This window comes from Magallana gigas, chromosome 8 (assembly GCF_963853765.1).
Source record: "Magallana gigas chromosome 8, xbMagGiga1.1, whole genome shotgun sequence".
NCBI classification, from domain to species: domain Eukaryota; kingdom Metazoa; phylum Mollusca; class Bivalvia; order Ostreida; family Ostreidae; genus Magallana; species Magallana gigas.
Genome location: NC_088860.1, coordinates 42,386,219 through 42,408,484, shown reverse-complemented (window position 1 = coordinate 42,408,484; position 22,266 = coordinate 42,386,219). Strand labels below are relative to the sequence as shown.

Genomic DNA, 22,266 nt, shown 5'->3' with positions numbered 1-22,266 from the left:
CAAATACACTTTCTGTAATGCTAGAATTTCCAATTTGCAAAAGAAGCACTGATATAGAAAGTGCATCAAATAAATTGGAAGAAAGAAAATCACTTATTACAGACACAACAAATGAAAAAATGGATTCTTCTAACGAAAGTAAGTTTGCATTTGCAATAACATCATCTTAAAAATAGAATATTTTAGTACACATGAAGATATATTAAAATGGAAGTTTAGATATCGATCAGAAATGATTTACACAATTCAGCATTGAATGCCGTATCTCACATGTATCAAACTGTTTAAATATTTGTAAAATTAAACTTTCAGTTTGCAAAATACGTATTGATGTAAAAGGTGTAGCTGAATTAGAAGAAAAACAATCACTTGTTACAAACAATGAGACGGAGAAAATGAATTCTTCTTATAAAGGTAAACATGCAAAATGTATGCATAATTATGCATTTTCCTGATCCTACCGCTATCTATTTGGAGGTCCGTGTTGCTCTGCTTTGAATTTGTATTTTGTTTTATGGATTTTTGAGATAATTAACGGTTTGTTATCTCAGAAAAGTGCGCAACACAACACAAATAGTAAAACATTTATAAATTTCTTTAATTTTATTTCAAATCTGGCGATGATTGGGCACGGCTGTTTAAGGGTAATGGGCCGCCATACATGACAAAGGGCATGCCCCAAATTTCAAAATTCAACACATCAAGTAACATAATAACATAAAATACCTTGACTCTGGGGGGTGCAGAAGTCAAGAATTTACGATTGACCATTGGGAGGTGCAGGGGTCGATGTCCACATAATAATACATGCACTAGTCTGAAATGACCAGCGCCGCTCATTCACGCCAATCAGGTGTTAAGTGCACACGTGTAGCATACAACAGCCGTACCGGATGACAGGTCCTTACAGGGTTTCTGAAAAATAAAACAGAGAACAACCAGCAGATACCTTTTCAAAAGGGAGGGATGGTGGGTTATTTGCAGCACGTGCTTATCAAAGATAAAAATATAATATAAACTTAACCAACCTATCTTCTCAGCAACAGGAAGTGAAAGAAAGATTATTGGGCTTGGGCTTTAATTTATATACTCAATGGGGAGATAACTCTAGTAATAAAGTGCGTGACAAAGGGGAGATAATGGTGTCGGCCCTTTCTTCGATAACACCATCCAATACATAAAGAATTGGATGTAAATATTATCTCAGAAAAGTGCGCAACAAAACACAAATAGTAAAACATTTATAAATTTCTTTAATTTTATTTCAAATCTGGCGATGATTGGGCACGGCTGTTTAAGGGTAATGGGCCGCCATACATGACAAAGGGCATGCCCCAAATTTCAAAATTCAACACATCAAGTAGCATCATTCATGTAGTTAACATAATTCAACAAATTCAAACAAAGTTCAAAGTTCATTCAAAGTTCACAGGTTTAATACCTTGACTCTGGGAGGTGCAGAAGTCAAGAATTTACGATTGACCCTTGGGAGGTGCAGGGGTCGATGTCCACATAATAATACATGCACTAGTCTGAAATGACCAGCCCCGCTCATTCACGCCATAAGTTCCCAAACTCGAAAGCAGCTATGGAGCTTTAGAGATTGGGAACTCCGCCACCATATGGGTGGGGGTATGAGCGGATTTAACTTACAACCGTGCCCTAGGGTAAGCTTGCTAAGCCGGATAACAAGCATGCTCTTTTGTTAAAATAGCCTCAAGACCCCCCTGAAGAGTATTTAGGAAAACAGCATTAGCCAATTTTGACAAGTGTACTCCATCACAGAAGAACAAGGAGTCACGCTTTATATCAGGATGGCGGATAATTGCGCGGTCATACCGCAAGGCTAACCTGGATGCACAAGAATTAAGGCGCTTACGTTGTGATTCCATAGCACGAGAGTTTTGAGAATAACGCCATTGTATGCGTGGAAGAATGCAAGACCAAATGACCTTAGAATGTGGGAAGTTGGTTTGAATAAATTGAAAAAGCTTCATGCAAACTAGCCTGAGTTTTCTAATAGAAGTCTCCCCTAAGTCATTTCCCCCACAGTGCATTAAAATGACATTAGGTGCAGGACCCACCTTTGCAAGGGTTTTAAGCTTCTGCTCTACTTGAAACAATTTCAGGCCACTGTACCCCTGCCACCATAATGAAATATTTAGCCTTTTCAGGTTCAGGTGAAGACCTCCAGGTCTTAAAAATGCTTCTAATTGAGCATGCTTCAGTATTGAGGACCCCACTAACCACACTTTTTGTTTGTCTACAATAGATAAGCAAAGCCTATGAGTTAGAATTTTGGTATGCGAATGTATGTCTTGTAACACGAAGATTTCCATCTTCCACATTTCTGAATTGTTTCCGCAGAAAAACCTTGCAATGCCAATTCAGTGCTAGCTCCAATCCGAAAAGAATGAGATTTGTATCTTGTGTTCTCCGGTAACTTAAGACGAACTATTGCTTTTGAGAGTACTGCCGTAAACTGGTATCTTGTGAGCGGGGTCTTATCAAAGTGACAAAAAAGAGGCCCTGCAGTCAACGGGCGAACACTTAAATATTTCTCAACAAGCTTGAATGGACACCCAACTCCCTCAGATTTACCAATTTGCAAAATGGTACCTTTTCCTACCTGGTCAGTCTTGGAATGTTTGAGATTAATTAACAATAGCTGTTTATCAGGGTCTAGAGTTAGATTTTCCATACCAAGTACAATATTGTTCGGAATTTTACAGTGAACAGTCAATTCACCGACACGAAATAAACCATGAAATGCCAGTGAAAATGCTGCCGAGAAAAGACTTGTTTCATAAGAATTAGTGCATGTAGTGGGTAAAACCAAAATTATTTTTTCAAGCAAGTCTTTAGTTATAGGCAGTCTTGTATCAGAATTGTGATTTAACCGTTTCATGCCCTGCAAAAGCTTTGTAACAAAAAATTGAGAAGTTGGGTCCCCTATTCCTTGTAACTTGCAGTGGTAAGAAATTGCAGACAAATACGAACGCACCGTTGAATAAGCAAGGCCAGATGTTGATAGATGCAATAAGTACTGAAACACCGAACATAGTGTTGGAGGCCAATATACAAGTGCGAACTGATGACAAAATGTTTGATACGACAGTAAACCGACTTTTTGAACCCTGTGTGTGTTATCGGATATTGCAGCTTCTAGCAGCCGATCAAGTTCAAACTTGAAATAAGGTTGTGAAATGACTGGGGGATGGGTTCGGGTTCCTCCTTGCGTTTGGTGCGGCCTGGCGAAACCTGGTCCACTGTTTACGAGAAATGGCATCAGCAATATTATTAGATTTAGTTGAAATATATTCAGCACGAAATAAAATGGTGTGTCGCATGCATTTTAAGACAAATGCTCTAACTAATACCATGACAAGCTCAGATTTAGAGGTTAGTTTGTTCAAAACTGCAACCAATGCCTGATTGTCTATGTGAAATGTAATTTTTTTGTTGGCTAATTTGTTGCCCCAAATGATAACAGATAAAACCACTGGGATAAAATCTAATAGGGTCATGTCGTGATGCCCATCGATATATTTCCAATTTTTGGGCCAACTAAAGAAACACCACTCCCTATTCAAATACGACCCACATCATAGTTGAGCAGACCCTGAGCTATCGGTGAACAAATTGAGATTTTGATCTGAATACCATTCTTCTTCTAAGAAATAAACCACACCCTTAAAATCCTCCAAAAACCTACACCACATAAAAAAATCCCCCCGCATAGATTGAGTAACTCTTAGGTAATGATGTGGTTGCGTGACACCGATGGTGGCGTCATACAGGCGCCGAATAAATGCACGGCCTGGCCGAATTGCCCTTGTAAAGAAATTAAGTTTTCCCAGCACTGACTGCAACTGCTTAAGTGTGACTTTTTTGAGTGGAGACAATTGTTTTAAAAGATTTTGGAGTTCAACACATTTTGGATAAGGTACTCTAACCAGCATTTCAATAGTGTTGATTTCCAAACCTAAAAATGTTAAGCAAGTGGTAGGACCTACAGTTTTATCCTCAGCTAAAGGTACCCCTAGATCATGACAAATACTATGAAATGCAGACATGGTGTCCTTACAAACAGAAGCATTGTGACCCGCAAATATAAAATCGTCCAAATAGTGGTCTATTGTGTCTACATGAGATTTTTTTTATTGCCAACCAGTTTAAAAATGTTGCAAATTCTTCAAAGACCTTACATGACACAGAACACCCCATTGGTAAACACTTATCAATGTAGTACATATCATCAAACATAAAACCAAGTAGGTCAAAATCCCTTGGACATATTGGCAAAAGTCTAAAAGCTGATTTTATATCGCATTTTGCTATAAATGCCCCCTGACCAATTTAAGCAATCATCTGTATAACCGAGTCAAAAGATGTATATCTAACTGAGCTTTCCTCTGGGTCTATGAAAAAATTTACGCTATTGAATTTAGGAAATGAGAGGTGTGTTATTAATCTCCAACCAGAGTTGTCCCCCTTTGGCACCACTCCGATAGGAGATATGCGGAGGTTTGAAATTGGTAGATCCCGAAATGGCCCCCCAACCCGTCCTAATTCTACTTCCTTCATTATTTTTTCTCGAAGCTCGTTGTGATGTTCATACGCAGATATCAAATTTTTTTATTGAATATGAATTCTTGGCCCCGTGTAATATAATTGAAAACCCTGGGAAAACCCTAAAAATAATTTTTTCGCAGTCTGAGTTTTTGGATAATCTGACAAGTACTTCTCAAGTGCCGGGAGTTTAATAGGGGTTTTGCCGAGGCCCCACACCTTGTGGGTTTGTAAATCTAAAACGGGGGCGCAGGTTGTTGGGGTTCTGGGGTCCCCTGAAATGCGATTGTTGTGTCCTGGGTTGATTGTTAGCATGTTGTGTTGGGAATCTGGGGGCACGAAAATTATGCATATGAGTTTGAGCAAGAGTACAGTGTATCATAGCATGTTGGCCGCTACAACGTAAACAACTTTGAGTGTACGTGCAAGGAATATTTTCGCAAGACCCTTTGAAATTGAAGTTGTAGCACTTTCCTATGGATGTAGCTCTGGGCAGGGTTTGAGGAGCATTAACGGTTGAAGTTGGGGTCATGTACATTAACCAGAGCTCAGAATCCACTTCCCCCCATGATGATGCTGGATTATGAGCCTTACGTAACCTATACTGAACATCGTATTCTTTCCATCCCAACTGCTCCCCTATTAGCCCCCATCCTAACACACTGCATGTATTTCAAAAGCTCTATGGATTTAGCAGGGTGGCCACTAAGATAAATCCCAGCAAATATAAACATGAGATCAGTCCACTGTTCTATGGTATCAACCTTTTTGGGGTTAGCATCCTTGGATATTATTTCCCCCATATTATTTACAATTAATTTTTTTTCATCGCCACCAGGTCTAGGAGGTAATAGAGAGGCCAGATCAATATACTGCCCTTCTATAATTTTTTGTTTAATTGCATTGCTAACGTGCATACCTAGCATGTTGTGGACCGATGGGACTGCTGGAGGAATATCATCCATGCATATGGCATAAGAAGATCACGTCGTTGTCCTTGATGGTTGCGTGACCTCCGAATTGGTTTGCACCGGTTCTGATGGGCCATCATCCATTATACCATTGGGTCGCTGCTCCCTGGTCCTTGCCGTTCTACTTTCGCTCGCCCTTGTCGTCTCAATTCTCATCCGTTTGGACCGCCGTGGTGGCATTTTAATCAGTTGATAATTCGCAATATGTAGAAATAAACAAGTGTTAATTAAAAAAAAAATGATTTCAAAATTAGTCTAACATGTGTATATATTTATAAGAGATTAATCGATAATTATCTTGATCAAACGAGGAAATCAGAAAATTCAACAAAAAAATCAAAATGGCTAAGGGAAAGGTTATCCAAATATTTGACTACCCGAAATAAAATCCATATAAATCAAAACATAATGAAAGCATCGGCATTAATTGAGCCGAAATTAAAGATTGACAATAATTTGTAAATTGTATTTTTTGACAAATTTATTTGCAGCACGTGCTTATCAAAGATAAAAATATAATAAACTTAAGCAACCTATCTTCTCAGCAACAGGAAGTGAAAGAAAGATTATTGGGCTTGGGCTTTAATTTCTATACTCAGTGGGGAGATAACTCTAGTAATAAAGTGCGTGACAAAGGGGAGATAATGGTGTCGGCCCTTTCTTCGATAACACCATCCAATACATAAAGAATTGGATGTAAATATTATTGACATTTTTCATGTTAGGGCATTATAAGGATTTGACTTTTCACCAAATTTAACATTTGGCGCTTAGCGTACAAATCCCACGGTCACACCCTTGGAACATGTTTCACAACATATTAATTCGTAGGTTCGAGGACAAATTAGTACCATGAGGGTGATTATGTCACCAGGTTAACAGGTCTTTGACTGTCAATCAATTTGTTGAGCCTGAATATTTAGAGTGCTTGCAGAGTATATCAGAGGCCCTTGTTTCGAGTCCCGGTAGGGACTTAACCTCTAACCACCTGTTACACATGTTTATACCAATATCATATTCTTATGCGTAATATTATGCAGGTGATTACCATATGCAATCATATGCGCTCTCTGTTACTCTTGTAGGTTGCTGCAATAATGTAGCCCTCTCCCGATTTTTTTTTTGGGGGGGGGATGGGGAAGGGTGTCAACTTCATAGGATCTCCGTAATGACTCAAATCGTATATGAATGACAATAAAATTTGCATTTCTTACCTGAACTTAAACACTGTAGTTGTGTATGGCATAAATTAGTCCAAAAATATAAAGTATAGCCCATCTATAGGTAATTTTTCGTGTATGTCAAAACATAGGTCGAATTTGTCCGCCATGTTTACTGACCCTTGAATTGTCCTTTGTATACTATTTCCTTAGATGATGTTTAAGTGATATAACGAGACAAGATCGCTTCTTTAAACTGACATTAACGTTATGAAACTTATCAACACTCTAAACGTAAATCCCATAAAATCCCACGAAAACCGTCATGGCCTATGAGTTAGAATTTTGGTATGCGAATGTATGTCTTGTAACACGAAGATTTCCATCTTCCACATTTCTGAATTGTTTCCGCAGAAAAACCTTGCAATGCCAATTCAGTGCTAGCTCCAATCCGAAAAGAATGAGATTTGTATCTTGTGTTCTCCGGTAACTTAAGACGAACTATTGCTTTTGAGAGTACTGCCGTAAACTGGTATCTTGTGAGCGGGGTCTTATCAAAGTGACAAAAAAGAGGCCCTGCAGTCAACGGGCGAACACTTAAATATTTCTCAACAAGCTTGAATGGACACCCAACTCCCTCAGATTTACCAATTTGCAAAATGGTACCTTTTCCTACCTGGTCAGTCTTGGAATGTTTGAGATTAATTAACAATAGCTGTTTATCAGGGTCTAGAGTTAGATTTTCCATACCAAGTACAATATTGTTCGGAATTTTACAGTGAACAGTCAATTCACCGACACGAAATAAACCATGAAATGCCAGTGAAAATGCTGCCGAGAAAAGACTTGTTTCATAAGAATTAGTGCATGTAGTGGGTAAAACCAAAATTATTTTTTCAAGCAAGTCTTTAGTTATAGGCAGTCTTGTATCAGAATTGTGATTTAACCGTTTCATGCCCTGCAAAAGCTTTGTAACAAAAAATTGAGAAGTTGGGTCCCCTATTCCTTGTAACTTGCAGTGGTAAGAAATTGCAGACAAATACGAACGCACCGTTGAATAAGCAAGGCCAGATGTTGATAGATGCAATAAGTACTGAAACACCGAACATAGTGTTGGAGGCCAATATACAAGTGCGAACTGATGACAAAATGTTTGATACGACAGTAAACCGACTTTTTGAACCCTGTGTGTGTTATCGGATATTGCAGCTTCTAGCAGCCGATCAAGTTCAAACTTGAAATAAGGTTGTGAAATGACTGGGGGATGGGTTCGGGTTCCTCCTTGCGTTTGGTGCGGCCTGGCGAAACCTGGTCCACTGTTTACGAGAAATGGCATCAGCAATATTATTAGATTTAGTTGAAATATATTCAGCACGAAATAAAATGGTGTGTCGCATGCATTTTAAGACAAATGCTCTAACTAATACCATGACAAGCTCAGATTTAGAGGTTAGTTTGTTCAAAACTGCAACCAATGCCTGATTGTCTATGTGAAATGTAATTTTTTTGTTGGCTAATTTGTTGCCCCAAATGATAACAGATAAAACCACTGGGATAAAATCTAATAGGGTCATGTCGTGATGCCCATCGATATATTTCCAATTTTTGGGCCAACTAAAGAAACACCACTCCCTATTCAAATACGACCCACATCATAGTTGAGCAGACCCTGAGCTATCGGTGAACAAATTGAGATTTTGATCTGAATACCATTCTTCTTCTAAGAAATAAACCACACCCTTAAAATCCTCCAAAAACCTACACCACATAAAAAAATCCCCCCGCATAGATTGAGTAACTCTTAGGTAATGATGTGGTTGCGTGACACCGATGGTGGCGTCATACAGGCGCCGAATAAATGCACGGCCTGGCCGAATTGCCCTTGTAAAGAAATTAAGTTTTCCCAGCACTGACTGCAACTGCTTAAGTGTGACTTTTTTGAGTGGAGACAATTGTTTTAAAAGATTTTGGAGTTCAACACATTTTGGATAAGGTACTCTAACCAGCATTTCAATAGTGTTGATTTCCAAACCTAAAAATGTTAAGCAAGTGGTAGGACCTACAGTTTTATCCTCAGCTAAAGGTACCCCTAGATCATGACAAATACTATGAAATGCAGACATGGTGTCCTTACAAACAGAAGCATTGTGACCCGCAAATATAAAATCGTCCAAATAGTGGTCTATTGTGTCTACATGAGATTTTTTTTATTGCCAACCAGTTTAAAAATGTTGCAAATTCTTCAAAGACCTTACATGACACAGAACACCCCATTGGTAAACACTTATCAATGTAGTACATATCATCAAACATAAAACCAAGTAGGTCAAAATCCCTTGGACATATTGGCAAAAGTCTAAAAGCTGATTTTATATCGCATTTTGCTATAAATGCCCCCTGACCAATTTAAGCAATCATCTGTATAACCGAGTCAAAAGATGTATATCTAACTGAGCTTTCCTCTGGGTCTATGAAAAAATTTACGCTATTGAATTTAGGAAATGAGAGGTGTGTTATTAATCTCCAACCAGAGTTGTCCCCCTTTGGCACCACTCCGATAGGAGATATGCGGAGGTTTGAAATTGGTAGATCCCGAAATGGCCCCCCAACCCGTCCTAATTCTACTTCCTTCATTATTTTTTCTCGAAGCTCGTTGTGATGTTCATACGCAGATATCAAATTTTTTTATTGAATATGAATTCTTGGCCCCGTGTAATATAATTGAAAACCCTGGGAAAACCCTAAAAATAATTTTTTCGCAGTCTGAGTTTTTGGATAATCTGACAAGTACTTCTCAAGTGCCGGGAGTTTAATAGGGGTTTTGCCGAGGCCCCACACCTTGTGGGTTTGTAAATCTAAAACGGGGGCGCAGGTTGTTGGGGTTCTGGGGTCCCCTGAAATGCGATTGTTGTGTCCTGGGTTGATTGTTAGCATGTTGTGTTGGGAATCTGGGTCACGAAAATTATGCATATGAGTTTGAGCAAGAGTACAGTGTATCATAGCATGTTGGCCGCTACAACGTAAACAACTTTGAGTGTACGTGCAAGGAATATTTTCGCAAGACCCTTTGAAATTGAAGTTGTAGCACTTTCCTATGGATGTAGCTCTGGGCAGGGTTTGAGGAGCATTAACGGTTGAAGTTGGGGTCATGTACATTAACCAGAGCTCAGAATCCACTTCCCCCCATGATGATGCTGGATTATGAGCCTTACGTAACCTATACTGAACATCGTATTCTTTCCATCCCAACTGCTCCCCTATTAGCCCCCATCCTAACACACTGCATGTATTTCAAAAGCTCTATGGATTTAGCAGGGTGGCCACTAAGATAAATCCCAGCAAATATAAACATGAGATCAGTCCACTGTTCTATGGTATCAACCTTTTTGGGGTTAGCATCCTTGGATATTATTTCCCCCATATTATTTACAATTAATTTTTTTTCATCGCCACCAGGTCTAGGAGGTAATAGAGAGGCCAGATCAATATACTGCCCTTCTATAATTTTTTGTTTAATTGCATTGCTAACGTGCATACCTAGCATGTTGTGGACCGATGGGACTGCTGGAGGAATATCATCCATGCATATGGCATAAGAAGATCACGTCGTTGTCCTTGATGGTTGCGTGACCTCCGAATTGGTTTGCACCGGTTCTGATGGGCCATCATCCATTATACCATTGGGTCGCTGCTCCCTGGTCCTTGCCGTTCTACTTTCGCTCGCCCTTGTCGTCTCAATTCTCATCCGTTTGGACCGCCGTGGTGGCATTTTAATCAGTTGATAATTCGCAATATGTAGAAATAAACAAGTGTTAATTAAAAAAAAAATGATTTCAAAATTAGTCTAACATGTGTATATATTTATAAGAGATTAATCGATAATTATCTTGATCAAACGAGGAAATCAGAAAATTCAACAAAAAAATCAAAATGGCTAAGGGAAAGGTTATCCAAATATTTGACTACCCGAAATAAAATCCATATAAATCAAAACATAATGAAAGCATCGGCATTAATTGAGCCGAAATTAAAGATTGACAATAATTTGTAAATTGTATTTTTTGACAAATTTATTTGCAGCACGTGCTTATCAAAGATAAAAATATAATAAACTTAAGCAACCTATCTTCTCAGCAACAGGAAGTGAAAGAAAGATTATTGGGCTTGGGCTTTAATTTCTATACTCAGTGGGGAGATAACTCTAGTAATAAAGTGCGTGACAAAGGGGAGATAATGGTGTCGGCCCTTTCTTCGATAACACCATCCAATACATAAAGAATTGGATGTAAATATTATTGACATTTTTCATGTTAGGGCATTATAAGGATTTGACTTTTCACCAAATTTAACATTTGGCGCTTAGCGTACAAATCCCACGGTCACACCCTTGGAACATGTTTCACAACATATTAATTCGTAGGTTCGAGGACAAATTAGTACCATGAGGGTGATTATGTCACCAGGTTAACAGGTCTTTGACTGTCAATCAATTTGTTGAGCCTGAATATTTAGAGTGCTTGCAGAGTATATCAGAGGCCCTTGTTTCGAGTCCCGGTAGGGACTTAACCTCTAACCACCTGTTACACATGTTTATACCAATATCATATTCTTATGCGTAATATTATGCAGGTGATTACCATATGCAATCATATGCGCTCTCTGTTACTCTTGTAGGTTGCTGCAATAATGTAGCCCTCTCCCGATTTTTTTTTTTGGGGGGGGGGGGGGATGGGGAAGGGTGTCAACTTCATAGGATCTCCGTAATGACTCAAATCGTATATGAATGACAATAAAATTTGCATTTCTTACCTGAACTTAAACACTGTAGTTGTGTATGGCATAAATTAGTCCAAAAATATAAAGTATAGCCCATCTATAGGTAATTTTTCGTGTATGTCAAAACATAGGTCGAATTTGTCCGCCATGTTTACTGACCCTTGAATTGTCCTTTGTATACTATTTCCTTAGATGATGTTTAAGTGATATAACGAGACAAGATCGCTTCTTTAAACTGACATTAACGTTATGAAACTTATCAACACTCTAAACGTAAATCCCATAAAATCCCACGAAAACCGTCATGGCTGCTGAAAAAGACGACTGGTAAATACGCTGATATGTTTTATCTGGTTTTGATTTTTATACAGTTATTTAGTTCAACCTGATTTAAAAGATCATTTTTCATAAGGAAGTCAAATCAATGTACTGAAGTACTGAAAGCCGGGCTCTCTTGGTGTTTCTTTATGCATATTGTGTAGTAAAGTCTGACAATCTCTCTATATCTCTCTTTCTCTTTCTTTTTTCTCTCTCTCATGCTTTTAATGTCGGCTAAGCGTCAGAGAGCGGCCAAATTTTGTCAGCGGCTATAAACAAAAATATGTCAAAAAGTACAACAGTTGCTGCCTTGAATTTTGCAACAAGCTTTATAAATTCAATCCCATTTCTTCAACGCGAAGCAAAGTAGTTCATGGAAATTCTTGCCATTGTATGTTTCCAAAATGCATAGTCTTGTTTTTAAAACACGTTATTAATAAGAAAACTAAAAAAGATAGACAATTCTCTCGAAATTAAAAAAAGAAACAAAATGCCAACACTTTTGACAAAACGTGGCTCTTTGTGTAACGAAGTAAGACTCATGAAAATAACAAATTTCACCATTACGGAGGTCCCATGGAATTTAAGCTCTCTCCAGTAAACATCAGATATAAAAAAAAATTGGGGAAGGCTACATCATTGCAGCTATCTTGTTGGCTGTACATGTGAATGAGAATGACATATCTTAATTATGGAAGAAAAATATCCCATTTCCATTTAGCTTTTGTCGCGAATTAACGATCGCCAACATGTTTACCCTAGATTTATAAACTCTATAGAGCTAAGCGTTTAAGTGTGACACCGAATAATTTTGTGCTGATATTATACAGTTAACAAGACTAAGATTTTAAACTTTCGTTTTAAAAAAAACCAAATATGTTACCAAATAGATTTCAAATAAGATTTCTCATGTAAAACTTATGAATCTTGATTATACATAAAAAATGACAATGACAAGCGCCAAATTCCTATAGACCAACGTATATCTGAATTTAGCTTTAAACTTCATATTCGCCTGTTTACATTTCCACATTTTTTATTGTATATTTAAAAACGACGGATGTACTGAAAAAGGAAAACTACCGATTGATAATTAAAAAAAATTTGTATTTTGCCCAAGACCTAGGCTGGTAGTATACTTTCCCTTATTGTAATAAGTTGAATAACTCAGTGGAGAAGTTGCCTGTGAGCGAGATACTAATATTCTTCAGCAAAACATTCACCAAAGACGAAAACCCTACCACATAAGATGAATCTACTTTTAGCAACGTCTTTTTTTAGATAATCATATTCATAATAATCAATTTTATATATGTTATGGTTATTGCTTATTTAACGTTCTCTGAAACGTTTGTGTTGATCTTATACATGTATATGAATAAAAATGACCATAACAAACTGTAAACCATCTCCAAAAATCCATAAAGCAAGATAAAAACTCAGAGCAAAGCACCTCCGACCTTTCTAACGATAGAGATAGTGCCTAGGAGGAGTCGCATCCACTACTGACTTGTCGCACAAGCTATTTGCTCACTGCAAGGGTCATAAAAAACAGAAGAAACCATAGTCAATCCGTGTATAAATAATGATCTAACAAGTATGAAAAACATCAGTCGGCATTGCATGCTTCTTAATGAAACATTGTATTTCCAACAACTTGTTTGTTAGTAGTTTGCTTCGTTTAAGAATGTGTTTGTATAAAGAGCATGCTCTCGCATAAATAATAAGTTGAGAGACATAAACCCCAGAAACAGGAGATGATTGTATATTGCACAGGGCGAAAAACCATCTTTAAGCAAGTCCTTAAAGGTGGCTTAAAGGTGACTTAAAGGAGCTTAAAGGCTATACAACCTTTAAGCCGCCTTTAAGTCACCTTTAAGCAAGTGCTTATAGGTCCTTAATGTCCAAACTTCTTTAAGCCACCTTTAAGCATCTTTAAGTGGCATTTACGCTCTCTTTACACTGCCTTTACACTGTCTTTAAGTGGCCTTTAAGTCAATATTGATCAAGCTGAACAATAAAAACATATATTAAATGCAAAAGCTCTTTTATAGAGATGGGAGGGGGTCATCCGAGTGATAATATAATTTCCAAGGAAGGGGGGGGGGTGTTCCAGGCGGTTTTAATCGTCGCTCCATTAAACACAGATCGCTATCTTCAGCACCGCTCCGATGGACACAGATTGCCGTTATAAAATTCTTTATAATTTTTGGGGGGTTTCAAAATTATTGTAGGGATGAGCGCAGTCTCTGTATCTTAATATGTGCATAAAACTAATTAAAGTATGTTTGTTTCCTACTATAAATTAGTCGGTGAAAAAAATCTCTCTCTCTCTCTCTCTCTCTCTCTCTCTCTGTTCCTCCGGTTATTAAACAAAATAAAGATAATGAACCAAAAATGCATGATTTAATTTGATAATCGGTTTAAGGTTTGTATTTTTTTTTTCAATTTTCGTTATTTCTAACTCTAGATCTGCTAGATACATGTTAAAGATGAAAAGACTCTCAACTGCCTTTGTTATATCGGGCAGGATATTACTGCTTTGTTTGTCTAGACATAGTTTTGTTCGTTTGTGTATATCTAATTAGAGTCTATTGTTTGTCCAACTTAAGAAAACCCCTGGAACTAACACAGAATATACAAGATATACACAACAGTTGTGTCGTGTGCCCAGGTGCATGTTTGTGTATATCTAATTAAAGTCTATTGTTTGTCCAACTTAAGAAAACCCCTGGAACTAACACAGAATATACAAGATATACACAACAGGTGTGTCGTGTGCCCAGGTGCACGTCAGGGTTTCTAAAGGCGTTGAATCTTAGTATGTACGAGTATACGATAAGTCTAGTGAATAAAAGTTAATTTACATTTGTAATTCATTTTCAAAGTATTATTTCTTAGCTCTGGGTTTCAAAGATGTTACGTCTACAAATTAACGATACATGTATGTAAGAGTAAAATCTTGAGGCTAATTAAATAATGTACCGGTGATCATAAATAGGGGTTGATTATTTAAATATATGTATAAGGGTAAATATGTCAAATATACCCGGCCTGGCACATACAATTGTATATACAAGTCATTTGCAATTGCCACATGCAGTAAATACGTCACCGGTAATTGGTAATTTTGTTTGTTATAGAATTGATAGTTTAAAAATCATGTACATACAATTACATGTAAATATTTAAACATATTGGAACGGCGCCGCGATCATGAAAACCGGGAAATTGCGGGAAATTGAACAAATACCCTAATAGTATCGATGCATTTAATAAAAGAAATGATTTCATTTTCTTTCTTACATTTTTATAGCTATAATTAAATTAGATGAACGTATATCTACTCGGTTTAAATTTATTAACTAAGAAAGCCTACTATAGTGAACCTAACGGTTTCCATTTAGGTATTATATATTTTTGTTCACTGAAGACCAAGTTCCGTATTTCATTCTAAATACACGCATGCATGTAATTTATAAATTAGATATAATTGATTGTTACAAACTGAATGGTTTGTCAAATTTTTTTTAAGTAAACACATTCAATACAGTGATTCAATATCCACTGATATATAGGATATAAAAACACTATTATATATGTAAGTTGACGTGGCGCAGAGGAAGTGTGGTGATGCTAGTAAACTAAGGGTCCCGGGATCAATCCTCGCCAAGGCCGGTTTTTTTCTGTGGTTTTTTTTTCATTTTTCTTTCTAGAACAAAAACCGTTTTGATACCTTTTCTTTCATAAAGTTAATACATTTTGTTGGAAATTAAGCACAGTATTGAAATAATTTTTTTTTAATGGCTTAAAGGTGGCTTAAAGGTAGCTTAAAGGTGGCTTAAAGGTAGCTTAAAGGTGGCTTAAAGGTGGCTTAAAGACGTTTGGACATTAAGGACCTATAAGTTGTCCTTAAAGGTGGCTTAAAGGTGGCTTAAAGATAGTCTTTAAGCTGCCTTTAAGCCATCTTTACGCTTTCTTTAAGCCATCTTTAAGCAACACATATAGCTTAAAGGTAGCTTAAAGGTGGCTTAAAGATCGTCTTTAAGCTACCTTTAAGCATCTTTAAGCTATCTTTAAGGAGAACTTAAAGATGGTCATTCATCCTGTGTTGCTACAAAAGTAAGGGAAGTTGACGATGGAAAAAGTAAAATCATAACGTTTATCATATAGTTTTGTTGTTAGGTTACCATTAATATCATTGTTTAGTAAAATATCCAAATATCAAACAGATGTTTCAGAATCTGTGGCATCTTTCATTTCAAGCTCACTTGGATATATTAATAGACAGTACGGCACATCTCATAAAAAATTACACTTGAATTAGATTTCCGATCGGGTTCGGTATTTTTTTACTACTCATGTATGTATACACTTTAAGAAAATTATAAATTTCTTTATTAAATAAATTTAATTATTTCATTAAAATTAATAATTACGTATAACCCATACATATTTACATTGCAACGTCTTACGGAGTTAAGCCTTCTATATTATCACGAATGCGTATTTTCTGTACACAAAAGACATGCAGGGCTTGCAAAGATTATCCTGGACATGTTTGTTGATAGAAATATGTCCGTTCTACTTCTCTCATGTAATAATTGTTCAAAGTTTTCAAAATTATATTTTCATATATAATTCATTTTAAAATCATTAACATGTATTGTGTGTGTTTATCGTTGGAGTTGTTACAACCTAAATTCATGTTTGTAAATTAGGCCCCTTAAAGGGTCATTTGATATATTTATGTCTGTTTATTTTAAAATGGACCGAAACTGGTTAACCATTAATAAATTATCGAGAAAGCGATTATGTGTTTATAGAATCCCTTTTACCTCGTATACCATGGCAACCGTAGTCGGACGAAGATATTGTAGTTTTCGGCAGCTGTCAATTACTGTCAATCAAAATCACGTGGTACAAATAAACGATATAAGATTATTCCGGTTTGTACGACCCTTGAATTCCGGAAGCTAATGATTACGTTAATTAGGTATGTGAAAGGTATTTTAATGTATTTCAACTATTACAATCAACGTTATTTCTTATTTTCTAACGACCCATAGATAAATCTGAAGTTATTCACACACTTGTTTTCAGCCGTACTGTCTCTTTAAGTTAACATAATTAAGAGTGAAAGAAACTGTTGTTAATGAATAAAATATCATCAATATATCAAAATGTCGAGTTGAAGGCAAAAGGAAGTGTTTCATTAGCTCACCTGGCTTGAAAGCTCAAGTGAGCTTTACTGATCACATCCTGACTGGCGTGCGACCATCCATCTGTTACCTTTTCACATGTTCAACATCTTCTCCATAACCCCTGGACAAATTTTAACCAAACTTGACACAAAGCACCCTTAGGCAAAGGGGATTCATGGTTGTGAAAATTAAAGACAATGCATTTTTTCAAGGGGTATTATTAGTAATTTTTGAACATTTTAAAAAAAATTTCAATAATCTTCTTCTCAAGAAGCGTTTCGCCAGAAAACGGACACTTGTGTAGGAGCATCCTCAGATAGTGTAGATTCTAATCTAGATCCAAATCTGTTCAAATTTATGCGTCTTTTTGGTGTCTTATTCAGAGTGCAATCAGAATTTTTTTTAAAACAATGTTCTTAAGAAGCTTATTCTTTAATAGTTTAACGACCTTTTCTATGATAAAAATAGTATTTATAAAAAGAAAAGAATAACCTACGTATATATCAATGTTTACTATTTTAGGCCTTATTAAAAAAATATACGGGGGAAGAATATTATCGAACCCAAGGGAGAAAATTCTCTCTTTCATTATACCTCTATAATGACTAATTAATATATCTTTCTGGAGAAAGGGTATTACAAAGAGCATGGGTTTGGCAATACATGTATCTTAAATCTATAATTATATCATATTTAAGGTTAACTATTTTACTCTTTCCTCTATTGTAGAATCACGAATTGAAAAGGCCATATTTGACCAATGGACAAAGGATGATCTTAATTTTATTTCAACAAAGGCTTGTGAAGAAGTAGAAAAACTGATTAAAACAAAGAACCTGGTTATTGTAGCTGGTCACTCAGGATCCGGAAAGTCAGCCATTATTCAACATATTGCACTTAAATACAGAGAACAGGGTTGGATCATTAAGCGAGTAAACCGTGTACAAGACATATTGGATGAATGTTCTTCAAGTCGATTTCGAGAGAATAGAACCATTTGTGTTTTTAATGATCCGTTCGGAAAAGAATCTTTTGATGAAATATTAAATAATTTGTGGCAAAGATATGAAGAAGAATTAAGGTTATACTTAAAAACAGCAAAACTTATGATGTCTTGTAGAAATCACATAATTTCCGATACGAGATTTACACGTTCTTTCGTTTATCAATCACATATCGTAGACATCGATGATAACAAAAATAAATTAACTATTGATGAAAAACGGCAGATTTTGACAAAATATACAACTGGTATGAACTTTCCTAATCAAGATTGCGATACGATTTTTGAAGTGGAAAAGTATTTTCCGTTATTGTGCAAGTTATATTCTTTCCAAGAGGATAACATAAATACGTGTATAGGGTTTTTTACAGAACCCGCCACAGTGCTAAAGGAGGAAATAATAGGGTTCAAAGAAAAAGACAAGGGTAAATATTGTGCTTTGGCTCTCCTTGTTTTTTTAACGATAACCTTTGCGTATATGATCTTTTAGAAAATAAAGACATGGAAAAAAAATTCAAACACACGTTAAAACTTTGTGGATTACCAGAGAATATACCACCTTCAGCTATCAGGGACAATCTTAACTCCCTGAATGGTTTTTTCGTCAAAACAATTGGAGACACTTATCATTTTTATCACGATTTTGTGATGGAGGTTACAACGCATGTGTTTGGAACAGATTATCCAAGAGAAACAATAATTTACGCTGATATTGGCTTCCTCAGAAAAAGGGTTCGATTAGAAGATGTTGATAAACACGACGATTCATTTACTATTTACCTCAGTGACAGATACGTACAAATACTTGGAGCAAGGCTTTACACTGAACTGTATGGAGAACGCCTGTTAGATGTCGTACTCAATCCCTGTCTGAGGAATAAAAAAATACTAAAAGTACTGGAGGAAAAAATAGCAGATCATTCCGGAAATCTACATATGTTTATTAAAAAACAGAAACTTTCGGTTAATAAACAAGAGCTTGATCAGACATCAAAAACCTTACTCTTGACCAAAACCTCTTTTTTGAATTTTGAAAATGAAATATCGCCACTTTTTTGTCTGATTGTATTTTGTCATACACAACTATCACAGAATATTTTGCATTCATTAGAACAAATGCAAACAAATTTTTTAAGCTATGTTTCTCCTCGTGTTTGCCATTATTCATCGGAATTGTTTTATAAACAAATGCAATCCAATTTTCGCAGCTATTATATTCCTGCAGTGTGTTGCAATGGTTCAACAGAATTGCTTAACAATGATTTTAAAGACCAAGCAAAAGATATTTTATGTAAAAGATGGGGAAGTTTACTTTCTATTCACATTGTATCTGTGTTCCATAATTATCAGTTACTACTTGAGATGATTAAGATGGGAGTAAATGTCAATCTAAAGACAAAAGAAAAAGGCGGTTGGACCCCCTTGATATTAGCAGCTGGTAACGATACCCAGGAACAGGGAAACTATAAGGATGAAGAATCAGGCGCAACTCGAAGAGATAAAACTGTACAACTTTTACTGAGTAACGGAGCAGACATTAATTTATGTAGGGAAAACGGCGTCAGTCCTCTCTATATTGCTTGTGAAAACGGACATGATAGCACTGTACAACTTTTATTGAGTAAAGGAGCAAACATTAATTTATGTATGGAGGACAAAGCCAGTCCTCTTTATATAGCTTGTCAAAACGGACATGATAGCACTATACAACTTTTACTGAGTAAAGGAGCAGACATTAATTTATGTATGGAGGACAAAGCCAGTCCTCTTTATATCGCTTGTCAAAACGGTCATGATAGCACTGTACAACTTTTATTGAGTAAAGAAGCAGACATTAACTTATGTATGGAGGACAAAGCCAGTCCTCTTTTTATAGCTTGTCAAAACGGTCATGATAGCACTGTACAACTTTTACTGAGTGAAGGAGCAGATATTAGTTTATGTAATGAGAACGGTGTAAGTCCTCTTTTTATAGCTTGTGAAAATGGACATGAAAGCACTGTACAACTTTTGCTGAGTAAAGGAGCAGATATTAGTTTATGTAATGAGAACGGTGTAAGTCCTCTTTTTATAGCTTGTGAAAATGGACATGAAAGCACTGTACAACTTTTGCTGAGTAAAGGAGCGAACATTAATTTATGTATGGAGGACAAAGCCAGTCCTCTTTATATCGCTTGTCAAAACGGCCATGATAGCACTGTACAACTTTTACTGAGTAAACAAGCAGACATTAATTTATGTAGGGAGGACGGAGTTAGTCCTCTTTTTATTGCTTGTCAAAACGGTCATGATGCCACTGTACAACTTTTACTGGATCATGGGGCAGATATTAATTTATGTAACAAAGACGAAGTCAGTCCACTTTACATTGCTTTTGCTTGGAGACAATACAAAACTGTCAATATCTTATTAAAAAGGAATGCAGACACTCGACTTTCTAGTGGCCTCAATCCTACTTATTTGGATCTGGTTGATAAAAATGATAGCACCATGGGTTTTTTGCAACGAAAAGACAACATTTTTAACAACATATTTGACCCGGATTCGTATTTTTCCCTTTTTGTATTCTGTCACGTTGAAAGAATGTCGAGAGCATTATTTTTTATTCATTTTTCTAATTCATAATCTAGTAAATGTCTGTTATGATATTTAAGCCACATAACACGTTCAGGAGACGCTCACTGACACGTTTTGAAATACTTGACCTTACACCTGAATGTGTAGGAAATTTAATTTTTCTGTTATACGCATATTTATTTTTGGTCCAAACTAAAAGGGTTTGATCTTACACATTTCATATGACGTACAAGGCTACATGGAGTCAAATTGTATTTGCTTATATCAATGATCATCACCTTCATATATAGAATTATTGAAAATAAATGTTTATTTAAAAACAGCACATTGTTGTATCGAACTATTTCAGAAATTGCATTATTGACAATCACTCGTATAGATGAGCATTATTAACGTCAATAATATACCACTATCTCTTCCTCTTGTTGTCTTTTTCTCATTTGATTTAAGTAAATGGAAATTGAATGAATGCAGTCGTCACAAGCAAACCTGTACAATGTGGATTTCTGACGCTTTGTCTAAAATTATGTTCTTCACGGAGCATTATTAAAAGATCATCTTTCATTTTATACTTATTGTTGCATAATGTTCATGTTTGATTAGTATATTGGATTTTTGTACTGTGCAATCATGGAATAGAGAAAAAGGAACCATCTACATGTGCCTAGATGATTTGCAAGACATAACTTCCATGTTAAAACATTCAAACAATGTAAAGCTTCCTGTTCTACTCTATTTTATTTTCCTGCAAACAACTAATTGAATGTTTATACAATAACACAGTATTAAGAATTCATAATCATTGAATTGGTCGTCAAAGGTTATTAATATTATTACAATATTATTTTTATTGTTACATGTAGTAAAGTATTGTATTTTGATATATAAAATGTTAAATTATAGTCTATATAATTGTCTTAAGTGATTATACAGAAAAAATAATGAAATTTGAAAAAAGTGAAGTAATTGAGTTTTATTCAAGACTTTAAATTGGCGGCAATTTATGTTTATGAAAATAAATCTTTAGGCACTACTGTTATCATTCTCACAAGAATCTCTAATTCAAAAATACTATGCCACAAATATATTGACGTCTGAATCAAATGTCATGAATTGAAAAAAAAATTAAAACATTGATAAAGTTATTTATTCTTTTGTTAATACATTTTGCGATGTTGTTGAAAATAAGGCAAATAATCTAAGCATGTTCATTTAACACCCATAAATAATTAACAAACACATTGTGTTTGGTAAAACAGTCATACTGTAACAAAAAACATAATTATGACACTTCCCAGCAGTCTAACACCCGAAACCATGGATCTTATTCAAGACCCTGAATATTTCTTAGAAATAAAAAGAAATGGTAAAAAAAATGCATTTGATTCAAATGTCTAAAAACATTTATGGGCTAAATAACTATTGAGCAAAAATGGCGAAGTTTCATTTTCTAAAGAGGAATTCTAAATACAATCAAACCTTGTTATCTCAGACTTGTTATTTTAGACTCAATACGGCCAAGAAAGTATTATGAGATATCTAAGCCAGTTCCATAACTATTACAACTTTTAACTAGTCCATTTTTTTTACTTCCACTATCATCCATGTAAATGAAATCAAGCTTCATATTTGTAGGTATTAGCTTCAGATCTGTATTTCATATACACACTAAAATCAACAATGCA

The 22,266-nt window shown here is 35.8% G+C and overlaps 1 long non-coding RNA gene across 1 annotated transcript; it reads left to right on the top strand.

The window, feature by feature from the left end:
* The first annotated feature begins 24 nt into the window (after positions 1–24).
* On the top strand, positions 25–21,432 carry LOC136270725 (uncharacterized). Its single transcript, XR_010708569.1, has 3 exons — positions 25–138; positions 313–414; positions 17,731–21,432. It is a non-coding gene; the product is annotated as an uncharacterized lncRNA (long non-coding RNA).
* Positions 21,433–22,266: the final 834 nt, after the last annotated feature.